This window comes from Petaurus breviceps, unplaced genomic scaffold (assembly GCF_028583685.1).
Source record: "Petaurus breviceps papuanus isolate PSGF00001 unplaced genomic scaffold, PetGlider_PUasm1.0 90897, whole genome shotgun sequence".
Classification (NCBI taxonomy): Eukaryota; Metazoa; Chordata; class Mammalia; order Diprotodontia; family Petauridae; genus Petaurus; species Petaurus breviceps.
This window is the reverse complement of record NW_027187374.1, coordinates 11,580,685-11,603,269: the sequence shown is the minus strand read 5'-3', so window position 1 is coordinate 11,603,269 and position 22,585 is coordinate 11,580,685. Positions and strand designations below refer to the sequence as shown.

The window sequence follows — 22,585 nt, the reverse complement described above, 5'->3', positions numbered from 1 at the left end:
AGACTCTCTTTCTCTCTCTCTCTCTCTCTCTCTCTCTCTCTCTCTCTCTCTCTCTCTCTCTATATATATATATATATATATATATATATATATATATATATATAATTGGAGGTAATGTCAAAGGGAAGGCACTAACATTATGGGGGATCAGGCAAGGCTTCTTGCAGAATGTGGGATTTTACAGGGGAATTAAAGGAAGTTTGGCCTGTACCCCACCCTGTTCTGTTGTCATCTGTACCTCAGACTCAACATTCTCCACCAATATCTACTAACTTGGCAATTATTAAGCTCCCTGCTCAGATAGTCCAGAAGATAGACTCTCTCTAGTATGGCTATCGCTGCTTCTTCTCAGAAGTTCATTCAAGTTCATTCAAAGACACTGAAAACTACAGAAACTTGAAGAATTCTGGGTAATGCTTGTCCATTCCACAAAGTCTCCATGGTAATAACTAGGTAGGGTGAGGCAAGTCCAGTGTTGCATGAATTTCCCAAATTTTCTGGGTGTGTGCAAAGATTGGGGCATGCTAAATTTTTGTTTGCTGCTGTGGTTTCTTAGCAGCCTACAGCTTAAAGTTTCTTTAAGGTTTCATGTAACGACACGTTAGATAAGAAATGATGAATAGGAAGATTTCAGAAAAACCTGAAAAGACTTGAATGAAGTGGTTCAAAGTGAAATTAGCAGAACCAGGAAAACATACACAGTATCAGCAAAGTTGTGGGATGATCAACTATGAATGACTCAGCTTTTCTCAGTAACAACAATCTAAGACAAGTACAAAGGACTCAAGAAGGAAAATGCTATCCACATAAGATGAAGAACTGATGGACTCAATGCACATTGAAACATATTTTTTGACTTACTTTATTCTTTTTTGTGTTTTTTTTTCTTTTGATCTGTTTCTTCTTTCACAACTGTGACTAATATGGAAATATGTTTTATATGATAGCACATGCATAACCAAATTGCCTACCATTTTCAGAGGAGGGGAGGAGAGGGAGGGAGAAAAATTTTTAACTAAAAATCTTGTAAAAATGAATGCTAAAAATTGTCTTAACATGTAATTGGGGATAAAAACCAAAATATTATTTAAAAAAAGAATCTTCAGAGAGCAAGAAAAAAAATAGAGAAACTCAGATACATTAAAGTAACAATTAGCAAAATTATCTAACTTTGAACAATTACAAAGGAAATATTGGTAATGAATTCCTACCTCCTCACCACCCCCGGAAGATATGTCAGTGGTTTTATTGATATGTACATTATTTATTATTAGTGATATATATCCAGTAGAGGGCATCATCACCTTAACATTTATTTGCTATAATTTTTATTCCCTTATTTTGAAAAATGAGTTCTACTTTTCTGTCAGTTACAGATTGTAGGAGAGAGAAATGGGAATAATTCAGTCTTTTTCTTTCTCCATCCAACTTCCTCCCACCCCTTAAGGATTAACCTCTGGACTTAATTGTTAAATATGTTTCCTTAAATTTTACTTTCTGACTCATGTTTTCCATAGTCCTTTGTCCTGTGTGTAATAATGACAACAAGAATAATTCACATTTGATTCCCTTACAGCAACCCTGTGAAGTATAAAGACAACTGGTCTACAACTGAGGTCACGGAGTCAGAAAATCTGGGTTCAAGATCTGATTCCAACATTGACTCTAAATATGACAATGAGTAAGTCATTTAACCTGGTACATAGTAAACACTTAATAAATTCCTGTTTGACTTGACTTATCTTCTCTAAGCCTCGATTTTCTTATATGTGTAACCTGGGTTTGTCCCACCACGTTATCGTGGAGATGTGGTGACCCAGGTATTTGCTTGTGAGTCAGGCAGTTTACCCAGAGTTCCAGAGGCTTCTGGTGGTATTGCCCTTGACTTCTGAGAAGGAAAAGTCCATGGACCACCTGGAATGGAAGATGCCATGTGGAACTGACAGGAAATCCCTGGGATTATTCTCGCTCACAGAAGTGTGGAATAGAATGACCAGAATAGATGACCAGAACATTGGAGGTAATTGGATCAGGATGCAAGAACAAACCTAGACCTAAGTTGCTGTCCAGGTATGAGCTGGGAGAAATAAAACAGTCACTGGTAGACTGTGGGTCAGTGAAAAACATTAGCCCAGATAGTAGCACCTTTCTCTGCCCTACTGGCCCCAGTCATCCAGGGAGTGTTAAGGATTTTTTTTTCTCCATTTGCCAGCCAATCTCCAGTTTCAGTTTTCTCTCTCCTCAACTGGTAAACAAAGCTGCAAGTATTTAGAGATTCAGTTTCTCTGCTTACTTTCATGTCTAAGCTATTTAAAGCATTTCTAGAAAAACCTGATGGTATTTAATCCTGAGCTGTGCGTATATGACATGCATAGAGAGGAGAGGGGAAGGAGTAGAGGAAGATAATATAATTGTTTGAAGGATCAGAAGACTATTTTTCCCTTAGTGAAAGCTGGGGGTGGGGGTTGGGGGTGGGAGAGAGATAAAAAAGAAGAGAGAAGAGGAGAGATAGAAAAAAAGAGAAGAGAATCCATTCTTTTCATAACCTTGCAGAGTACATATATGGGACTGTTTAGGCAAAGAAAAAATAAAATGTTCACTTTGAATAAATGATATGATGTTTTACTCAGAAAACCCTAAATAATCAACTAAAAAATTAGTTCAGTTGTTTAATCAGCAGGGTAGGATATAAAATAAATTATACAAATCATTAGCACTTCTATATATTACCAATAAAAACCAGCAGGAAAAGAAAAAAAAAGAAATTCCATTTAAAATAACTACAGAATATGTAAAATATTTGTGAATCTATTTCCTAAGTCATATCCAGGAATTATATGAATCAAATTACAAAGCACTATACAGAAATAAAAATAGATCTAAATAATGGGAGAAATATTTATTGTTCATGGCTAGTCTAGGACCTAGACTCTAGCTAGGCCAATATAATAAAAATGACGATACTAACTAAATTAACTTACTTAGGTACTATACCAATCAAACTACCAAAGGATTGCTTTATACACTTTAAAAAAAAAAGAAATTCGGGGGTGGCCAGGTAGCACAGCAAGTAAGAGCACCGGCTCCAGTGTTGAGAAGACCTGGAGATTGAATCCTGGGCTCAGACACTTAGCACCCACCCAGAAACACCTGGCCGTGTATCCTTGAGCAAGTTACTTAACCCCAATTGCTTAAAAAAAAAAATTCATATGGAGAAATAAATGGTCAAGAATCTCAGGGGAAATAATGGAAAATTAGGAAATAAGGAAGCCCAGCAGAACCAGATCTCAAACTGTAAGAAAGTACTCAACTCAAACTATTCTCAAAAAAGTAACTATCCAAACATTTTGCTACTGATTAAAAATAGATTGGTCAGTGGAACTGATTGTGTATACAACAAATTACTTGAACCCAGTAAGAAAGGAGAAGAGAAAAGATGAGTGGGACCTTGCACACTAGGTAGGGAAAACAATGGCTACTGTTGCTGAGGCAACTAGAACCCTGTTATGTGTGCCTGTGTGAAAGAATACCCAAGCCCAAGGAGCTGGGGAGTTATAGTTCATGAATGTACTATTGTTCAGAGCTGCAGGGCTTCTATATCAGTGAATCAGTGGCTTTGTTTATATTTGTAGCGGTCTCCCCTCCCTAGTGGAAGGGTTCTTCTTCCTCCCTGATGTTAGATATCTGATCATGGGGATTATTGGATTATAGATACAGAACTGGAAGGGATACTAGAGGTTATCAAATCTGACCCTCTCATTTTACATATAAGGAAGGGAATTTTCCTCTCACTTGATGGGGTCATAGAAGACCCAGAATGCAATCATAAACTGTAAAGTAGTTGTTAAGGAATTTTCCTACAACCCCACAACAATGAATAAAAATGTGAATTAAAAAAATACACATATATACACACATACACACACATTTATATATATGTGTGTATATATGTATATGTGTGTATATACATATAGGCTTGTAGGACCTTGGCCATAGGGTAAAGGCAACTGATACACAAGAAACATTTTGTGATTACCTGTGAAAATCAGTCACTCCCCTTGGGCCTATATATAAAGGAAATAAGCCATTCATCAGAGAGGATTCTAGGCTTGGGAGTGTTTTGTGGAGGCACAACTCTTCTTTATACAAGAGGGCAGCCAAGTAGGACTTTTCTACTCTTTCTCAACATTAGCCATGTCTTCAAAGCCACCGGCCAGTAGGAGACAAAACATTCAGCTGAAAGCAAAAGACACAGAAGAAAGAGCCTGACTCCTTGTGGTGGAAAAAAGTATTGGCTACAAACTTCAATGAGCTGACCTTGGGAGCCCAGTTGAGCAGCTAGCCCAATAAAGACTGTGTTCCCAAGGGGACTTGATGAGAACACTGCAAAGAGAGAAAGGACTTCTAAGCCTTACAGTAACAGGAGTTGTGTTTGTTTGCTATTGTCAACCAAGTGAAGCGCACCCCTCAAAATGCAGAGGAGTCCAAGCTGGGTTGAAAGCAGAAAAGTTTTATTAGGAGGAAAATCAGACACTATTGCCAAAGCCCCCAGTACAAGGTGCAAAGGCACCCTCAGCCCAGGAGAGGCAGAGAAGAATTCTGCTTCAAAACCACAAAGGAGAGGTGGGGGGGTAGGGTATTGGGGAGAAGAATGGACAATTTCCCATGAACAGGTAGACAGAGAAGCAGGATGTTTTGTAGGAACAGTTGACTGCAAGGCTGTTTTGGGGCAGTTTAGGGGGGTACAGGTCAACCATCAAACACCAGCAAATACTTCTGGGAATGACCTAGACTTTGGCTCACTGCAGGTTCCTGATTGGCTCCTTTCAGCAACCATGCTTACTCTATGTCTAGTGCATCTTCCTGGTAAGGTAGCTTATAGAAAACAGACATCAATCTCAAGGTACTTCTACACTCTGCATATATTCTACATGAATGCCTCATTATGTTCTCATTTTGAACCCATTTTTCCTTTGTGTACTTGTACTAGATTGTATCCCAGGCTTTTGGAAGGAATGTTTTACAAAAGCTAATAAAAACTATCGGAACATTGGTAATGAGAAAGCATACCAGTGGGGGCCTGTGAACTACAGTAGCAAGTACATCCATTCACAAAGTTACCCCTAGAAGCCAAGCTAGCAGTTGTTTCTCTCTGAGGACCCGATCATTGTGCAAGTTGGAGATTAGCCAAGAGAGGGGCAATCAACATAGAGCTGACAAGGCTGAGGGCCAGAGAGGTGAAATGATTTGTCCACAACTTTGAATACAGTTCTTCCCACTGTAATGTGTGATGAATTTACTTTATCCTATTGTTGGTGGCTAGTGCTAACGGTTTTCCCCACCAATCATTTTAGATAAAAAAATGTAATGCCTACAACTTGAAAAGATTCCACCTAATGTTAGGAATGGGATAAAATGAGAAAAATTTATACTTTAAAAATACTTTCCAATATTCCATTTTAGAGGTACAGCTGAAGAGTGGCCACCTGGAATCTAAAATATTGTTTTACTCTTCAGTAGCTTTACAAATCTTAGAAGAGTCAAGAAATCTCATTTTGCTTCACTTTTCCCTCATTAGAAGATTATTATTGGGAAACTAGTACAGAACAATGTGATGTATGATAGGAAATTATATTACACAGAAAGATAACAATAAAATTAAAATCAACCTATTTTTCTGAAGGAAGGTATAATGATGTACAGTTCACGCACAAAATCAATTTACTATTATTTGTGCTAACTAGTTCTATGGAATCACTAATTAGAGTTACGCTTCTTAATGCTAACAATCAAACTTTGTTAATCAAATGTAGGTAAACATCAGTTCGTATTCTCTATTAAGCAATACAAATATTAACCCCACTAGGAACCCCTTTAGGAACACTAAACTTGATTTCCTAGGACTTCCCAGTAGTTATATTTCATATCAGTACTCAATGACAAGGTTCCCTTTCTGCCCAGCAGGAGGCTATGTGTCTTCTTCAGAGGTGGTTGCCTAGTAAGTGGGCAAATCTCCATCAGTCAACCAGTACTACATTCAAGAGAACATGGCTACTACTTGAGTCTCTAGTATAGGGAATGCAGGAATTGACTCAGTCACAAACCAAGATCAAACTGATGGTTAGGAATTTCTGTTGAGTTGTGTCTACAAGCTATGTTGCTACTTTTAACTATGGGCATGGGCTGGTAACACCCCAAATTCTGATTGGTGGTCAATGACTTAATCTGCTTACCAGTTAGTTTGATTGATGCCTGATAACATAAACTAATGACTAGGTTATATGCCAAATTCTTCCATTGGTGATTTGTCCTATATGGAAATTCCTTATGTTTACTAGTTGTTTATGAAAATAAACATTTCTTTTGAAAAAATTTTTGAAATTAATTTCTTTTATTAATTAATTTTTTTTTAGTTTTCAACATTCACTTCCATAAGATTTTGAGTTCCAATTTTTTTCTTCATCTCTCCCCAAGATAGCATGCATTCTGATTACCCCTTCCCCCAATTTGTCCCCTCTTCTATCACCCCCCCCCCACTTTTCTTATCTTCTTCCTTTCTATTTTCCTGTAGGTCAAGATAGATTTCTATACCCCATTACCTATATATCTTATTTCCCAGTTGCATGTAAAAACAATTTTTAACATTTGTTTTTAAAACTTTTGAGTTCTAAATTCTCTCCTCTCCTCCCTCTCCAACACACCCTCATTGAAAAAGTGAGCAATTTGATATGTTATACATGTGTATTCATGCAAAACACTTCCATAATAGAAATGTTATGAAAGACTAACTATATTTCCCTCCATCCTATTTCCCCCCCCCCCCCCATTTATTCTATTCTCTCCTTTGACCCTGTCCTTCCTGAAAAGTGTTTGCTTCTGCCTTTTCCGCGCTGCCCGGAGCAGGGTTCCATACCGCGTAGTTCTTGGTTTCCGTCGTAACTTTAAAGGGAAACTTTCACGATGTCCGGAGCCCTAGATGTCCTGCAGATGAAGGAGGAGGATGTCCTCAAGTTCCTGGCTGCAGGAACCCATTTGGGCGGCACCGATCTGGACTTCCAGATGGAACAGTATATCTACAAAAGAAAGAGTGACGGCATCTACATCATTAATTTGAAGACAACTTGGGAAAAACTTCTGCTGGCGGCTCGTGCCATTGTTGCTATTGAAAACCCAGCCGATGTTAGTGTCATCTCATCCAGGAACGCTGGCTAGCGAGATGTTCTGAAATTTGCTGCTGCCACTGGCGCCACACCTATTGCTGGACGTTTCACACCGGGCACCTTCACTAACCAGATCCAGGCAGCTTTCAGGGAGCCTCGCCTTTTGGTGGTCACTGATCCTCGGGCAGATCACCAGCCTCTGACTGAAGCATCGTATGTTAACCTCCCAACCATTGCCCTGTGCAACACAGACTCCCCACTTCGCTATGTGGACATTGCCATTCCATGTAACAAGGGAGCTCACTCGGTGGGTCTGATGTGGTGGATGCTGGCCTGTGAAGTCCTGCGGATGCGTGGTACCATCTCCCGGGAATACCCCTGGGAGGTTATGCCTGATCTTTACTTCTACAGAGATCCAGAGGAGATTGAAAAGGAAGAGCAGGCTGCAGCTGAGAAGGCAGTGACAAAGGAGGAGTTTCAGGGTGAATGGACTGCCCCCGCCCCAGAATTCACTGCTACTCAACCAGAGGTGGCTGATTGGTCTGAGGGAGTACAGGTGCCATCTGTGCCCATTCAGCAGTTCCCCACCGAAGATTGGAGTGCTCAGCCAGCTACTGAGGACTGGTCTGCGGCTCCTACTGCTCAGGCCACTGAGTGGGTAGGAACTACCACAGAGTGGTCTTAAAACCCAGATGCTCTAATAGTGTTGGAAAAATGCTGATTGAAAAATAAACATTGGTTTCTTAACAAAAAAAAAGTGTTTGCTTCTAATTTACCCCTCCCCCAATATACCCTCCTTTCTATCATTCCCCCCTCTTTATCCTGTTCCCCCTTACTTTCCTGTAGAGTATGATACATTTCCATACCGAATGAGTGTGTATGTTATTCCCTCCTTAAGCCAAATCTGATAAGAGTAAGATTCACTCATTCCCTCTTACTTCCCCCCCTTCCCCTCTGCTGTAAAAGCTTTTTCTTGTCTCTTTTATGTGAGATAATTTACCCCATTCTAACTCTCCCTTTCTCCTTCTCCCAGTACATTCCTCTCTCACCCCTTAATTCTTTTTTAGATGTCATTCCTTCATATTCAACTCACCCTATGCTCTCTGTATGTATATATGTGTCTATGTGAAAATATGTATGTATATATGTGTGTATATATGTATGTTTGTATGCATGTATGTATATATTCCCTCTAACTATCCTAATGCTGAGAAAGGTCTCATGAGTTACAAATATCATCTTTCCATGTAGGAATGTAAACAGTTCAACTTTAATGAGTCCTTTATGATTTCTCTTTCCTGTTTATCTTTTCATGCTTCTCTTGAGTCTTATGTTTGAAAGTCAGATTTTTTATTAAGCTCTGGTCTTTTCACCAAGAATGCTTGAAAGTTCTATGTTTCATTGAATATCCATCTTTTTCCCCTGAAGGATTATATTCAGTTTTGGGTAGGTGATGCTTGGTTTTAATCCCAGCTCCATTGACCTCTGGAATATCATATTCCAAACCCTCAATCCCTTAATGTAGAAGCTGCTAAATCTTGTGTTATCCTGATTGTGTTTCCACAAGACTTGAATTGTTTCTTTCTGACTGCTTACAATATTTTTTCCTTGACCTGGGAATTCTGGAATTTAGCTACACTATTCCTAGGAGTTTTCCTTTGGGGATCTCTTTCAGGAGGTAATTGGTGGACTCTTAAAATTTCTATTTTTCCCTCTGGTTCTAGAATATCAGGGAAGTTTTCCTTGATAATTTCTTGAAAAGTGATGTCTAGGCTCTTTTTTTATCATGACTTTCAGGTAGTACAATAATTTTTAAATTATATGTGCTGGACCTATTTTCCAGTTCAGTTGTTTTCCAATGAGATATTTGAAGGAGGACCTGAGTTCAAATATGGATCCAGACACTTAACACTTACTAGCCGTGTGCCCTTGGGTAAGTCACTTAACCCCAGTTGCCCTGTCTTTCCCCCTCCAAAAAGCAAAAAAAAAAAATCAAGTTGTCCAAAATGCAGATTTTTACATCATATGAAACAACCCGGTATTTTAAATCACAATTCTGCTATTGGTTCCTTAGATAACTTCACAAACATTTATTAAAAACAGAGAATATGCTTCCTATGGATCAAGTGAGGCTTAAGATATTTTTTGGGGGATAGCATAGGGGAAGAAGTTTTCAAAGTAAGTATATTCAGAAGATTTGCTGTTCAAATAATATTTTTTAAACCAGTTGTAGGAATATGATAAAAGTCACTGAAATGACAGTCCAAAATCACACTGTCATCAACATATACAACAAGATACATTGTCCCTTGTATACCCGATGCTGAACAGGGAGTATTCTTTCCATTCAAATAAACATTTTATTCTATGTGGTCATATGTAATACCCACTACATCTCCATCCTATGGAAAATTATTTGCTGGCAACCTATTCTTTTCCTCATTGTTGTGGTAGAGGGCTCAGTCATTCTTCATCATAAAGTTATGCACATCTTGGCCAAGTGGAATCTGATTCATTTTAATTTTCTGAGTTGCAACTCCAAGGCCCCAGGTCCTGTCAATTGGAATTTGGAATTCAAAATAGCTTTTCTTCTGATGCAAAGGTGCATTGGCAAAACAACCTTCTGTCCCACATATCCATCTTCCATTTTTGACAATGAAAACATCTGTTCCCACATGCTGTGTGTCCAGTCGCATGGACATCATCTCCTTCAGTTGGGGGTGGCTAGTTTTCACAGTAGCATAGGCAGCAAAAGACCAAGACTACCACTCTGTTGGAGTGGGCCATGATGCACATACAGATGCAAGAGCAGGCCCCAATTCTAATTTTTAAGGGATTGTTTTCTTCAGTGAGTTTTTGTATCTCCTTTTCCATTTGGCCAATTCTATTTTTCAAGGAGTTCTTTTTAGTGAATTTTTGTATATCTTTTTCCATTTGGCCAGTTTTGCTTTTCAAGGCATTCCTCTCTTTACTGGACTTTTCCGATTCTTTTACTATTTGACCTATTATGTTTTTAATGTGTTATTTTCTTTAGTATTTTTTGTGGCTTCTTTACCAAGCTATTGACCCTATTTTCCTGATTTTTTTGTACCACTCTCATTTCTCTTCCCAGTTTTTCCCTCTCTGTCTTTAACTCTAGCTCTCTCTCCCTCACTCTCTTTGTCAACTGGGGTTATCAAGTTACTTCCATGAAGTCATTCGTCTGAGACTGGATTTGAACTTAGGACTTTACTGTTTCATCTAGTGGCCCCTAGTTTTTCCTTTACCTATCTTACATTACTTTCAAAATCCTTTTTGAGCTTTTCCATGTTTCTTCCATTAATTGAGAACAATTTTTTTTGAGCCCTTGGATGTAGCAGTTTTGATTTTGTTGTCTTCTTATAAGTGTGTTTTTATCTTTCTTGTTACCACAGTAACTTTCTATATACAATCAGGATCTTTTTCTGCTGTTTGCCCATTTTTTCAGTCTATTTTTTGACTCTTCACTAGGCTAAAGTGGGCTTCTGCTTCTAGAATGGAGAGGACACTTTAGGGTTGTTGTTTTTTTTGTGCAGCTGTTTTCAGAGATAATTCTGGGAATCTGTAAGTTTTTGGTTCTTCCAAGTTGGTATGATATAGGGAGAGTTGTGTGTACTACTGTCCTGGCTTGTGCTCTGGTTTGTGAGTGACCACACTGTTTCTCACCCTGAAACTGTGACCAGAGTCCCAGGTACCCTGCTTCTGTAAGCTCTGTTGTGCTAGTACTCCTTCTCACCCTGAGACTGAGACCCAGGACTGTGACCCAGAACCAAATATGGACAATGCAACAGAGTCTTGACCCTGTTGTCAACAAAGGGATCCTGTAATCTCCAGACCATCTGTCTTACACCCTGTGAGTGCAAGCAAAGTGGAATTTTTATTTTTTTCCCTTCTTCCTGTTGTTGTTCACTTTCCTAGGCTCAAGCCAAATTGCTAACATCTGAAGTATTAATCTCCTTTGAACCCTAATATTTCATAGCTTTGCTAAGTCAAGTAGGTTTTATGCCTTCTGGCTCTGCCAATCAGGGGCCCAGTCTTTGTTACATATTCTGGGAGGTTAGCATTTTGCTTTGAGGGTTTACTCATGAGAAGGACCTTTTGATTTCCTGGTTGAGACTCTGAGTAGTCATATGTTCAGAGCCCCCCAGCTGCTCAGATGTTCTATGTGCTCCCTCAATCCTATGATGTACGTAAAGTCTATAGCAATATTGCTTCACTCAGACAGCTGGAGCCCTGTCAGTTGATCTTTGTGCTAATTTCTCTGCTTGTATTTTCTCCACTTTCAGGGTGCTGACCTTTCCCCTGAACTGGTCAATGTAATTAAAAGTAGGATTGTTAACCCCTTTTTGAGCAGTGTTTTTTAAAAAGCATATCAAAGAACCTGTGCTAGCAGACCATCCTGGGTGTGCTAGGGTGCTTGCTACTATGTATCCTTACTGTCTGTGGGTTGAGAGGTCTGGAAACTAGCATTGATTCAGTCACCTCCAAAGCCTACTACTAGTTTGCTGACGTTTGGCCTGTGCTGGACTGTGCTTCACTTAATCCAATGCAACAAACCTTTCCTGCCAACCTTCTAAGTTATTTTGGGCTGTAAAATTGTTTCACCCTATCCTTTTATGGGTTTTACCACTAGAATATGTTTGGGGCCATTATTTAAAATTGTTTGGAGGGGTTTGGGGGAGAGCTCAGGTGGGTCCCTGCCTTTACTCCACCATCTTTCCTCTGCCTATTTAATTTTTGAAAAGCTCAATCAGGAGTGTGCTGGTAAAAGGTTAACAAACTGTTCTTTCAAAAAACCAAAAGTATACTCCATAAACATGTTCTTTACCAACCTATATCATGAAAATGCTGATTTTAATATTGAAAAATGTTAGGAAAAACTCAGTTGTGTCAAGGCAACAAACTCATTTTCACTACAGAAGGCAAAGAAGGTTCATAATGTTAGTCTTCAATTAGAGGATATAATTGTAAACTGATGTACTGTACCAGTTCATGACTTTATATGAATACAGTATGCATGTTGCCACTATAATGGCCAAACCCAGTATAGCAATCCCTTTTAGGATAAAAATATTTATATTGCAACAAGATTTCCAGTACACATCCAATGGCCTACTTGTTTTAAGCAACAAACCATACAATGAAACCCACATACTTGGAGTTTATTATAAATAGTATTTGACTTCTTCCCAAAAAAAATTGCCCCAAATTATAAAACTGGAAAGGAATTGTGTTTCTTTTTTGCTGGATTAAAATGACCACACATAATCTATTTTCTTTACTCTGGGTGCAGAAGAAAATTTTTAAAAAGTTTAAACAATTAGAAACTAGGCATAGATCAACATCTTACACTTGTAATAGTAATGGCATTTAAAGATTCCCCTGTATTGGCTTGGTTTTTGGTTTGATTGTGTTAAAACCCAGAGCTTGTTGATCCCACTTATGGGATGGACTTGTTGATGTGAAAAGAGAGTGCTGAACTGGGAGGAGCTGGTGAAGTAGATTTGGAGAGACACACGAGAGAGGCAGAAGAATTTTTGGAAGCAGCACCTTTGGAGGCAGAGAGAGACTGAGAGCATTGCTGAGGGCCACTTTGAATTGCCCAGGACTTTTGAGACCTGCCACCCAGAGCTGCCAAGGACTGAGGAGACATGGCTGTTAGGCTGGTACTTTGTCTGTCTGTTTTGATGTTGTTTTGCCAGATCTGTCCACTGGTGAAGGACAGTGCTGTTGTTGCAGGAGTCTGGGAACCTTTCTGTTGGTTCAGAGCTACTGAGACTGTTCTGCAGACAGAGAGTGAATACTATCCACTGGTGAAGGACAGTGCTGTTGTTGCAGGAGTCTGGGAACCTTGCTGCTGGTTCTGAATCCCTGAAGAAGGATTTTCTTGTTGTATGTTTACAGAAATCCTGTGAGAGGGTTTCCACCCCTCCAGGATCCTTGGCCTTACAATTTCAATCTAAATGGCCATGGATCCTGGAACAAATAGAGGCACTATGCTTTGTACTCCTTGCCGACTACGCCATAATGTAATGTAATGCCAAGCAAAGGCAACTTCCCAAGGTTCAAAATACCAGCATAGGTGCTCTCTATTTTATTCAGTGACAAATTAAGAACAGAGAAGATCAAAATATGACATCATTCAAAATACAGCATTTACTAAGTGTGATTAAATAATCTCCAAGTACTACCCCACCCCAGGACCTTACCTTCATTCAATCAATTACAAAGTCCCTGTTCAAAATACTACTCCACCCCTAGGCTGTACCTTCATTTAGTCCATCACAAAGCCCCTCTTCTCAAATGGAGATTAGATTCCAATCATAAGTAAAGTACATTCATTTGTTCAATCATAGAACACAAAAAGGTCAAAAGTTCCCCACCCCTGGATCACAATTGAATCTACCCCAGAGTTACAACAAGTTTAAGCACAGCACTTAATACCCAAATGGAGGTCTTTTCTTCATCTTGACACTGAGGCAAGTTCTCAGCAATCTTTGTTCCTGGGGAGACAAAGCTTAGCAAGGACACAAGATACATTGCCAGTCTCTTCATTAATTCATGCTCTGTCTGCAGAACAGTCCTAGGACCCCTGAAAACATTAGCAAAACCCTCTCCCAGGATTTCTGTAAACATACAACAAGAAAATTCTTCTTCAGGGCTTCAGAACCAACAGAAAGGTTCCAAGAATTCTGCAACAACAGCACTGTCCTTCACCAGTGGGCAGTATTCACTCTCTGTCTGCAGAAGTCTCAGTAGCTCTGAGCCAACAGAAAGGTTCCCAGACTCCTGCAACAACAGCACTGTCCTTCACCAGTGGACAGTATTCACTCTGTCTGCAGAACAGTCTCAAGAGCTCTGAACCAACAGAAAGGTTCCCAGACTCCTGCAACAACAGCACTGTCCTTCACCAGTGGACAGATCTGGCAAAACAACATCAAAACAGACAGACAAAGTACCAGCCTAACAGCCATGTCTCCTCAGTCCTTGGCAGCTCTGGGTGGCAGGTCTCAAAAGTCCTGGGCAATTCAAAGTGGCCCTCAGCAATCCTCTCAGTCTCTCTCTGCCTCCAAAGGTGCTGCTTCCAAAAATTCTTCTGCCTCTCTCTTGTGTCTCTCCAAATCTACTTCACCAGCTCCTCCCAGTTCAGCACTCTCTTTTCACATCAACAAGTCCATCCCATAAGTGGGATCAACAAGCTCTGGGTTTTAACACAATCAAACCAAAAACCAAGCCAATACAGGGGAATCTTTAAATGCCATTACTATTACAACACTGTATCAAAAAATAAGGTCAAAATGGGTATATGATTTAGACATAAAGGGTGATATCATAAGCTAAATAGGGGGGCATGGAAAAAAAGGTCTACAGATAAGGGAAGAGTTTATGACCAAACAAGAGATGGAGAGGATCACGCGAGGTAAAATGAATAATTTTGATTACATTAAATCTAAAAAATTTTTCACAAACAAAATCAATGCAGTCTAAATTAGAAGGAAAGCAAGAAACTGTGTGTGTGGGGGGGTTTACAGTAAATTTCTCTGATAAAGGTCAGTACAACTAATCTGGTGTGCTACAAAGCCATTCAAGAGACACCAATTTAATAGCAAAAATATTTAATTAAAATGCAAAAGCAGTATAAATAATATAGAAAGAAATTAAATAGCTGAGTCCTGAAACTAGATTAAGTGACTCCTGAAGTTCAATCTCACATGCCTCTTGGGTTATATGGAGTCATTGGTCAAACAGACAAAAGAGCATTCCTCAGGAGGCAAGTTCTCATAGTTAAAAGCCTATGAGGTTAACAAAAAAGGCAAAGTGTTAGAGCCTGGACTAGAATCCCCAGTATCTGGCAGAGTTGCAAACCTGTTTGTGAAGGGCACAAAAATCCAACAGAATTTAGTGAGAATGATTTTTGAATGTGCTTATAAGAGAGGACTGGCCAATGAGCCTGGCCTATATGAGTATGCACTGAATACTCTGTTCATCTAATCCCCATGTAAACTTTGGAGCATGCCCAGACATTTCTGGTTCTGGTCTGCTAGCCTCACGATGAAAAATGAGCTTTTTCAATTGATAATATCCAGAACGGGGAGTATTCTAAGAGCACTAGTCAACTAGAATCCTTCTCTTCTCTTGGTCTGACTCCCTATTTCCTGGTGGTATTCCGATGAAAAGAGAGACAATGTCATAAGGGAAAAGGGCCTCTGGCCCTCTATATCTAAGACCTGTGGCCCATGAATATGGGCCCCATTGCTTTGCCTCAACATTTATTTTTTTTCTTTAGTCAAAGGAGGTAGTTATAACCTTGTGAGCTTCTAGAGGTCGAGTGAAGCCATCTAATGTCTGGGAATGGACTCCATGCCAGAGTCTAGTATTAAGGCCCTGAGGGTTAAGAAGTTTAAGAAGAAATTCAGGATTTAGTCCAGCAGTGATTAAGACCAAGACTCATGCAGCAGCTGTGCTGCAATTTGATGAGAATTTGGTGTGTCCAACGTGATACGGAAACTGAATTAAGACTGGGCCTAGTCTACTCAAGGGCTGAGGTCCTTGTACTGTATTCTCCAGGTACTGGGGAAAATTTTTTGTATTTCTGTTTTTGCTATATCTGAAGTAAATATCCCTTTGTAAAAGTCCATTGATGTTAGGTGGTTAAATGGAATTGAAGTTCTAATCATTGACACCTTACAGTGGGAGAATAACAGTGGACTAGGGGCTCAAGTCAATAGCAAGAGATACCTCCAACACTTGAAGGGGTACCTCTAGAACCCTTAGGGGAAGATGTAGCTCACTTTAGAAAAGTGAGAGAAAGCAGTTGCTACATGGCATTTCTATTTGACAGTTTTGGCCTCCTGTGCCCTGCCTATCTTGTTAGTCCATTTTGCATAACTCTGAACTCATAACCCTATGCCATCTGTTCAATAACAATTAGGGCCCAATAATAGGCAAGTAGCTGATTTTCAAAAGTGGGATAACAAATGATTATTTGAGCTTGCAACCTAATGGTCACTTATTCTGGCTAACCCTAGGTCCCTGACAAAACTTCCATTCAGTCTTATATTTATGTATAAAGACATTCTAAAACATAGAACTCACAGGATCATCCATAAGGAGAAACTTAAAGAAAGCCCAGTTTAGATTTTCCAGGATTGTATGTAGCCTGTTCTGATGGTCACTTAAAAGAGGCAGACTTGTGAGTGACTTGGTAAATGGGAATATTGGGAATGGTAAATGTGGGTGATTGGAAACACAAAGTCTAAAAAGTTTCTGGGTTTCTTTTTTTTTTTTTATTATAGGAAGACAAGTTAGTAACTATATTCCAGACTGTGTTTGAAATTGTTTGTTTGTTTTTCCATCAATTGTAAAAGTTGACTGAGTGGGCTGGACCTTGGATTTTCTTAGGGTCAATTTTCTGCCCTTCCTCATTTGGGCCACTATACTATCTAGTGCTCAGTAACTATGGACTCACCCAAGTCGATCAACATATATATATATATATATATATCAGTGCCATCAGGAAGGGTAGGTACTCTTTCAAGTCTCCACATACCAGAATGTCTCAATTTGAGAGGGAAATCAGGTAGCTCTGGGGAAGGACAGTGAAAGTATATTGGACTCCTTCCTTGCCAGAGACAGAGAGAACTACTAACTAGTCTCAGCCACAGGAACACAGAAAAAAATGTTGGTAAAGCTGTTAACCCCACAGCACTCAGCCTGAATCTGGGCTACCTTGTCTACCATATTGAACAGTGGTAGCAATGGTCATAATGACTTTGGTAAATTTCTTACAGTGCAGTGTAAACCACCAGGTGTCACCCACCTTCTTCATGGGTCTTACCATATTGTTATTGAAGGAAGTTCTGGTAGCAACATAATCTAGCTTCCTTAATCTCTGTCATTAGAGAAGAACTGTCATTAGAGAAGAAATATCTTTCATAGGGTCCCAGATCTTATGATGTTTGGTGTGAACTACATAGGATGTTTAGTATAAGGATTTCCATTTGATCCTACCCACTATAATTTGCATAGAACTTGCCAGAAGAACATGCACAGCTACTGACTCCTAAGAGCTCATGATACCCCTTTTCCTTCTATGGTCTATAATCCCCCTGTGGCAACTGAAGTACTCCCCCCATACCTATTGGGGTCCTCTGGTATAGTAGTAGCCCAGCTGCCAGTGTCTAGCAGCCCATTATATCCAAATAGAGCATGGATTTTCAGAGATGCCTAAAGTTGGATTATTGCAAGTGTGGTATAAGATGTGGTAAAATATTGGGCTAGAGACTCAAATCCAATCTAATAAACCCATTATTTAAGGAACTTCACTCCATTCCTTGCAAATCTTCACTGGGGAAAGAAATAGCCATAACAGGAAGGGGGTGAGCTACATAACTCTCCATAATGGCTACTTAAAAAGAGACAAAAAGTCACCTCCACCTGACATTTCTAACTGATTTAACTGGTTCTGAAAAAATAAGCCCTTGGAAAATCTCACACTGATAGAACTCTGCTGCAGAGAATATCTCTGAATGGCTTAACCATGCCCTCAGCAATCATTGCTCAAATGATTCATCAGGTCACTACTGTATTTAAACTTCTCCAGTTTCTTGGTGAAAGCCTGCCCACCCTCTCCTCCCTCAGTGGAGGAAATCAAGTTCTAAGGACCAGTAATAGATTAAGTGTATTATTTGCCTTCTTACTTCCAATGTGAGTTTCCAAGTTTCATTCTCACTCAATCTCACAGCTCTTATCTCAGTGGGATGTAGCAAAACCTCTAGGTCAGAGACATTTTTTTCAACCTGTGGCTTCTCAGTTCCTACCTGCTGTCTGTCAGTTTCTGTCCACATTTAGCATAGCCTCTTTGACTTGTGCTGTTATCAAATCCATTAGATGTCCCTGCAACTTACTTATAATGGATATTCAACTACTTCAAGACAGTCAACAACAACTAGGGAATGCTGGACCTGGTCTAGCACTGAGGGTTAGTGGTGCCCAGTTTTCTATATACTACTAGAATAGCTCTTTGCTCAGGGTACCGCTTGCTCACCCCATTCTCCATTTTTGCACTACGCTTTTCCTAGTTCAACCATATGAGTTACTATGCTATCTTGTTCTAACTACTTGACTCAGATGGACTTGATTGAGAATCTAGTTTCGGGTAGTTTAGGTCTGATTTTGGAATGAAAGAGATAATAAAAGTTTACTTAGCCATAGCATAGAATGGGTATTCAATAAGGATACAGCACAGAGCTCAGGTAGATAGATGTAGCTTTTCTCCTCCACCCCTCATTACATATGGAAACACATCTGGTCAGCAGGGCAGAGTGGAATGACTCACATTACCTTGGGATATCTGTCAAATCTGAAAGGTCTCAACTCCATATTGGTGGGCCTTTTTTATGTCTTTAGGTAAATAGGAGTAGGAAGCAGCCTTGGTCTATCACCATCCTTCCCCAAACAAACATGGTGGCAGAGCTATTGGAAAAATCAGACATTTTAATAGTTAGAGGTAAGAAACAGGGATACTTTCCAGACAAACACAGAATCAGAGAAGCAGGATTCAAGACAGCAGAGACTTGATGATGGATTCAAGAGAGAAACAGTTGTGGTAGCTGAGAGTCAAGCTGGAAAGAGGAGTGGAGCCATGGAGCCCACCTGAATGACCTTTCCTTCAGTAATGTTATACACATCAGGGGGTGGAGGATTCCAAAAGAAGAAAAAGGACATCAGGCTTCTTAAGTACTAGAGACATAAGTTACCTTGACTACGTGTCTTCCCTACATGTGTGTTTCACTGCCATTGCACTCTATTGCCTTTGTTTTGGAAACACTAAGCATACTGATAATGAAATGTAAACATGTTGATGGGGACTTGTCAGTTGTACTTTTAGGACTACGGACCCACCAGAGTACACTTGAATCCCATGGTAGTAGTCCTTCCCTGGAGATTCAGCCTGCAAACCTTTGGGTGCTGGATTAGCGAGGTATCCCAGAGTGAGAACTATAAAAGAAAAAAATATTATGTAAAGTAATTGATTGTTCCTAGTAGTTATTGACTGGTAACAAAATCAAAGAAGAAATAACTTTTAATCTTCAGGATATTTTTTAGAATATGAAAGATTTAATGAAATATTCCAGAAGCTGGTGTTTAGAAAGCTGATTACTGTTTTTATTCTCTTAATAAGGAGTTATTGCCATATTTTATGTAATTACAACTGCAAATAGTGCAAATTAGAATACATTATTTAATTAATTGAATGGATATAAGGATCTAAGGTGGGGAAGAGTTATCAAGGGGTTCCCAATTCAATTCTGTGATCATATATCTTCCCCTTTAAAGTATGGATGTGGGGGGGCAGCCAGGTGGCACAGTGAGTAAGAATGCCGGCTCCAGTGTTGGGAGACCTGGGATCGGTTCTGCCCTCAGATACTTAACACCCACAAAAAATAACTGGCCATGTAACCTTGAGCAAGTTACTTAACCCTAATTGCTTAGGGGCGGCCAGGTGGCGCAGTGAGAAGGAGCACCAGCCCCAGCATCGGGGGACCTGGGATCAGTTCCGGCTTCAGATACTTGGCACCCACACAAAAATAACTGGCCATGTAACCTTGAGCAAGTTACTTAACCCTGATTGCTTAATAAAAAAAAAAGTATGGATGTGCTCATTGCCACCTTGCTAAAAGGACAAAACTCAGTCTGGATTGATGTCCACTGATTGAGGCTGTCTCCAACATATTAGGCGACTAGAACTCTTAGGATAGAGTATGTCCAGAAGAGCTACCCCTCTTTGCCAGACTATACAAGATAACACATAATCTCAAGATTTTTTTTTTGCCATTTCCCCCCCTCAACTTCAGACTGGAAAGGGCAGGGGAGGGACAGAGTTCTTTATCCCCTCTGTAGTCCTAGGTGAAGCCTTTGGACAGAAGCAAAGGTGCTTGTCCATGCAGCTTGAACAGAATTTCTGGATGCAGAGTGCTTGACTTCCTTAAGTCTTTCTGTTTCCCTTTATGAATGCAACTCAGAGGTTGGCATGAACTTTCTTAGTTTAGGAGACAATTACAGGCATAGTGAGGGAGAAGGAAGAATTACAGATAGGTATACTAATACATTGTTGGTGAAGCTGTGAACTAGTGCAATCATTCCAGAAAGCAATTTGTAATTTTGCAAATTAAGTGACTAAAATGTTTGTATCCTTTGTCTCAGAGATTCCTCTGCTACCCCAAGGGGGTCATTTATTAAACAAATAAACACAAATTACTCCATAGACACTTTCTGTGGTGGCAAAGAAATGGAAACAAAATAGATGACTATTGGGAATGGCTAAACAAGTAGTGATATACAATTATAATCCAATATTACTGTGTTGTAAGCAGCAACAAATACAGAGAATCATGGAAAGACTTACATGAATTGATACAAAATGAAAGAAGCAAAGCCAAGAAAACAATACTCTCAAGGACTACAACAATGTAAATGGAGAGAACATATAAATGAAGCTGAGTGTTAAGAAAAAAAAAAAGGCTTGGCTCCACAGAAGAGATAAGGACAAAATATTTCTCCTTGTTCCTTTGCAGAGATGGAAAACGTGTTCAGTGGAAATAGGGGAGAGGTCCAAAGGCATGGAACATTGCATATATTTTCACAATGTTTGCACATATTTGGAACACTGCAGATATTTTCCTCTTCATTAAAAAAATTCTTTGTTATAGGTTATTGCTCTCTGGGAAAAGGGATAGAGAGGGAAATGGAGAAATTTTCATGATATAAAAACAAAAGATATCAATAGGACAATTTTTAAACAGTTTTATAAAAACATGGTAAAAACATATGTGTTTGCCTGTAAAGTCCTAGATGGGAGTTCATGAACAATGAACAACTCCTACATATAGGAGAAGAAATTTGATTTGCTAGGCAATATGAAGCCAGAATCTAGTCTTCTAGTCAAAGAAGGGAGATTTCAGGGCCAGTGCTAGCCTTGAGGTTTGCTAACAAATTACTTAAATTTGAGATTGTGGGAACAGTCTTGTAGGGCTCATGGGCCAAATCTGGTTTACCAGCTATTTTGTTTTTGTTTTGGGCCCACACGTTAAGAATAGTTTTTACATTTTAAAATAAAATTTATTAAACACAGACATACTAATTTGTTTAAATTTTGTCAATAGCTGTTTTCATACAACTGCAGAGCTGAGTGGCTGCTGCAGAGATCTCATATGGTACTCTTATCATTTTGCAGGGCTGCCCAGCCTACTACAAATCAGAGTGACAAAATGATAATGTGACAGTTTTACAAGTGAATCTTTTTGTAAGGCTCCAAGGTATACAGGGTTATAAAGCCTAGAAAGGTTACCTTTTCTTCATATATTTAGCAGCTGGTTCTCAGTGTATCTTAGCTTCCAATGTAGTCTATCTTCAGAAAACTCTTGCCTTCTCTTGATAAACCTTTCATTTGCCCTCAGCATGTCTCTCTCTACTGCCAGCTGGATCTCCTTCAAGTCTAGTTTCTCCTATGAGATACTCTCTCTTTTCTGTTACAGGAGCCTTAAAATACTCCACTCCCACATTTGGAGTCCTCTCCCACTTAACTGACTGACTTGCATTATCTTGCTGTTTTTATAAATACACCCCAGGGGTTATGACTAATACTAATTTAACTAATCACAAATGTTTTGTGTGGTACTATTTGCTTTCATCTAATGACTCAAAGCCCCTCTGATCCTTTGAAATTGACTAGTAACTTATTCACATCTTTATTTTTGATTGATTGATTGAATTGATATATCTGGGCCTTTTGTGATTAATTAGAATGGAGTGGACCCCTATCATCACAATGGAAACCTAGAAATTTTCCAGAATAAATTCTAACTGGCAGCATATGAGTTGGAAGAGATGATGACCTTCGGGGGTCATCTTCTGAGCTCAATCTAGTCAGTGTTGGTTCAGAGCTTGGGGAACCATGGACCATAGATTCTATCCTTAACAAGCAAGTATCTGTATTATATACCTAAATCCAACCTAGAACTTACTTACCTTTCACCATTCGCATGAAAACTATTGAATACTGGGAGAGTAATATACTTCTATTTCTTTAGTAAATGATGTTTATGTTGCCCATGTGTTAAATGTGCTTTTCAAACCTTAAAGCACTATACAAATATCAGCTATTTCATAATATGCATTTCATAACTTTTCTTTAATTGCTGCTATATATGTGAATCAAAGAGTCTATATTATGAACTTAAATGACTGATAATTTAAATGTGACAGTCCATTTCTACTATTAATGAATAAATGAGAAAGTATTTATTAAGTTCCAGAGTTGAGAATGTTTCCTCTAGGGCATAATCTCTTGTGTAAAGGGTTCAGCTGCAGATGGAAAAGTCTGGTGGTCCTAAACTAACAGTTTT

At 39.3% G+C, this 22,585-nt stretch overlaps 2 pseudogenes; one reads left to right on the top strand and one right to left on the bottom strand.

Moving 5' to 3' along the window:
* The first annotated feature begins 6,892 nt into the window (after positions 1 to 6,892).
* On the top strand, positions 6,893 to 7,911 carry LOC138151357 (small ribosomal subunit protein uS2-like; annotated as a pseudogene).
* Positions 7,912 to 9,348: 1,437 nt separating this feature from the next.
* Positions 9,349 to 22,218, bottom strand: LOC138151304 (SPRY domain-containing protein 7 pseudogene; annotated as a pseudogene).
* Positions 22,219 to 22,585: the final 367 nt, after the last annotated feature.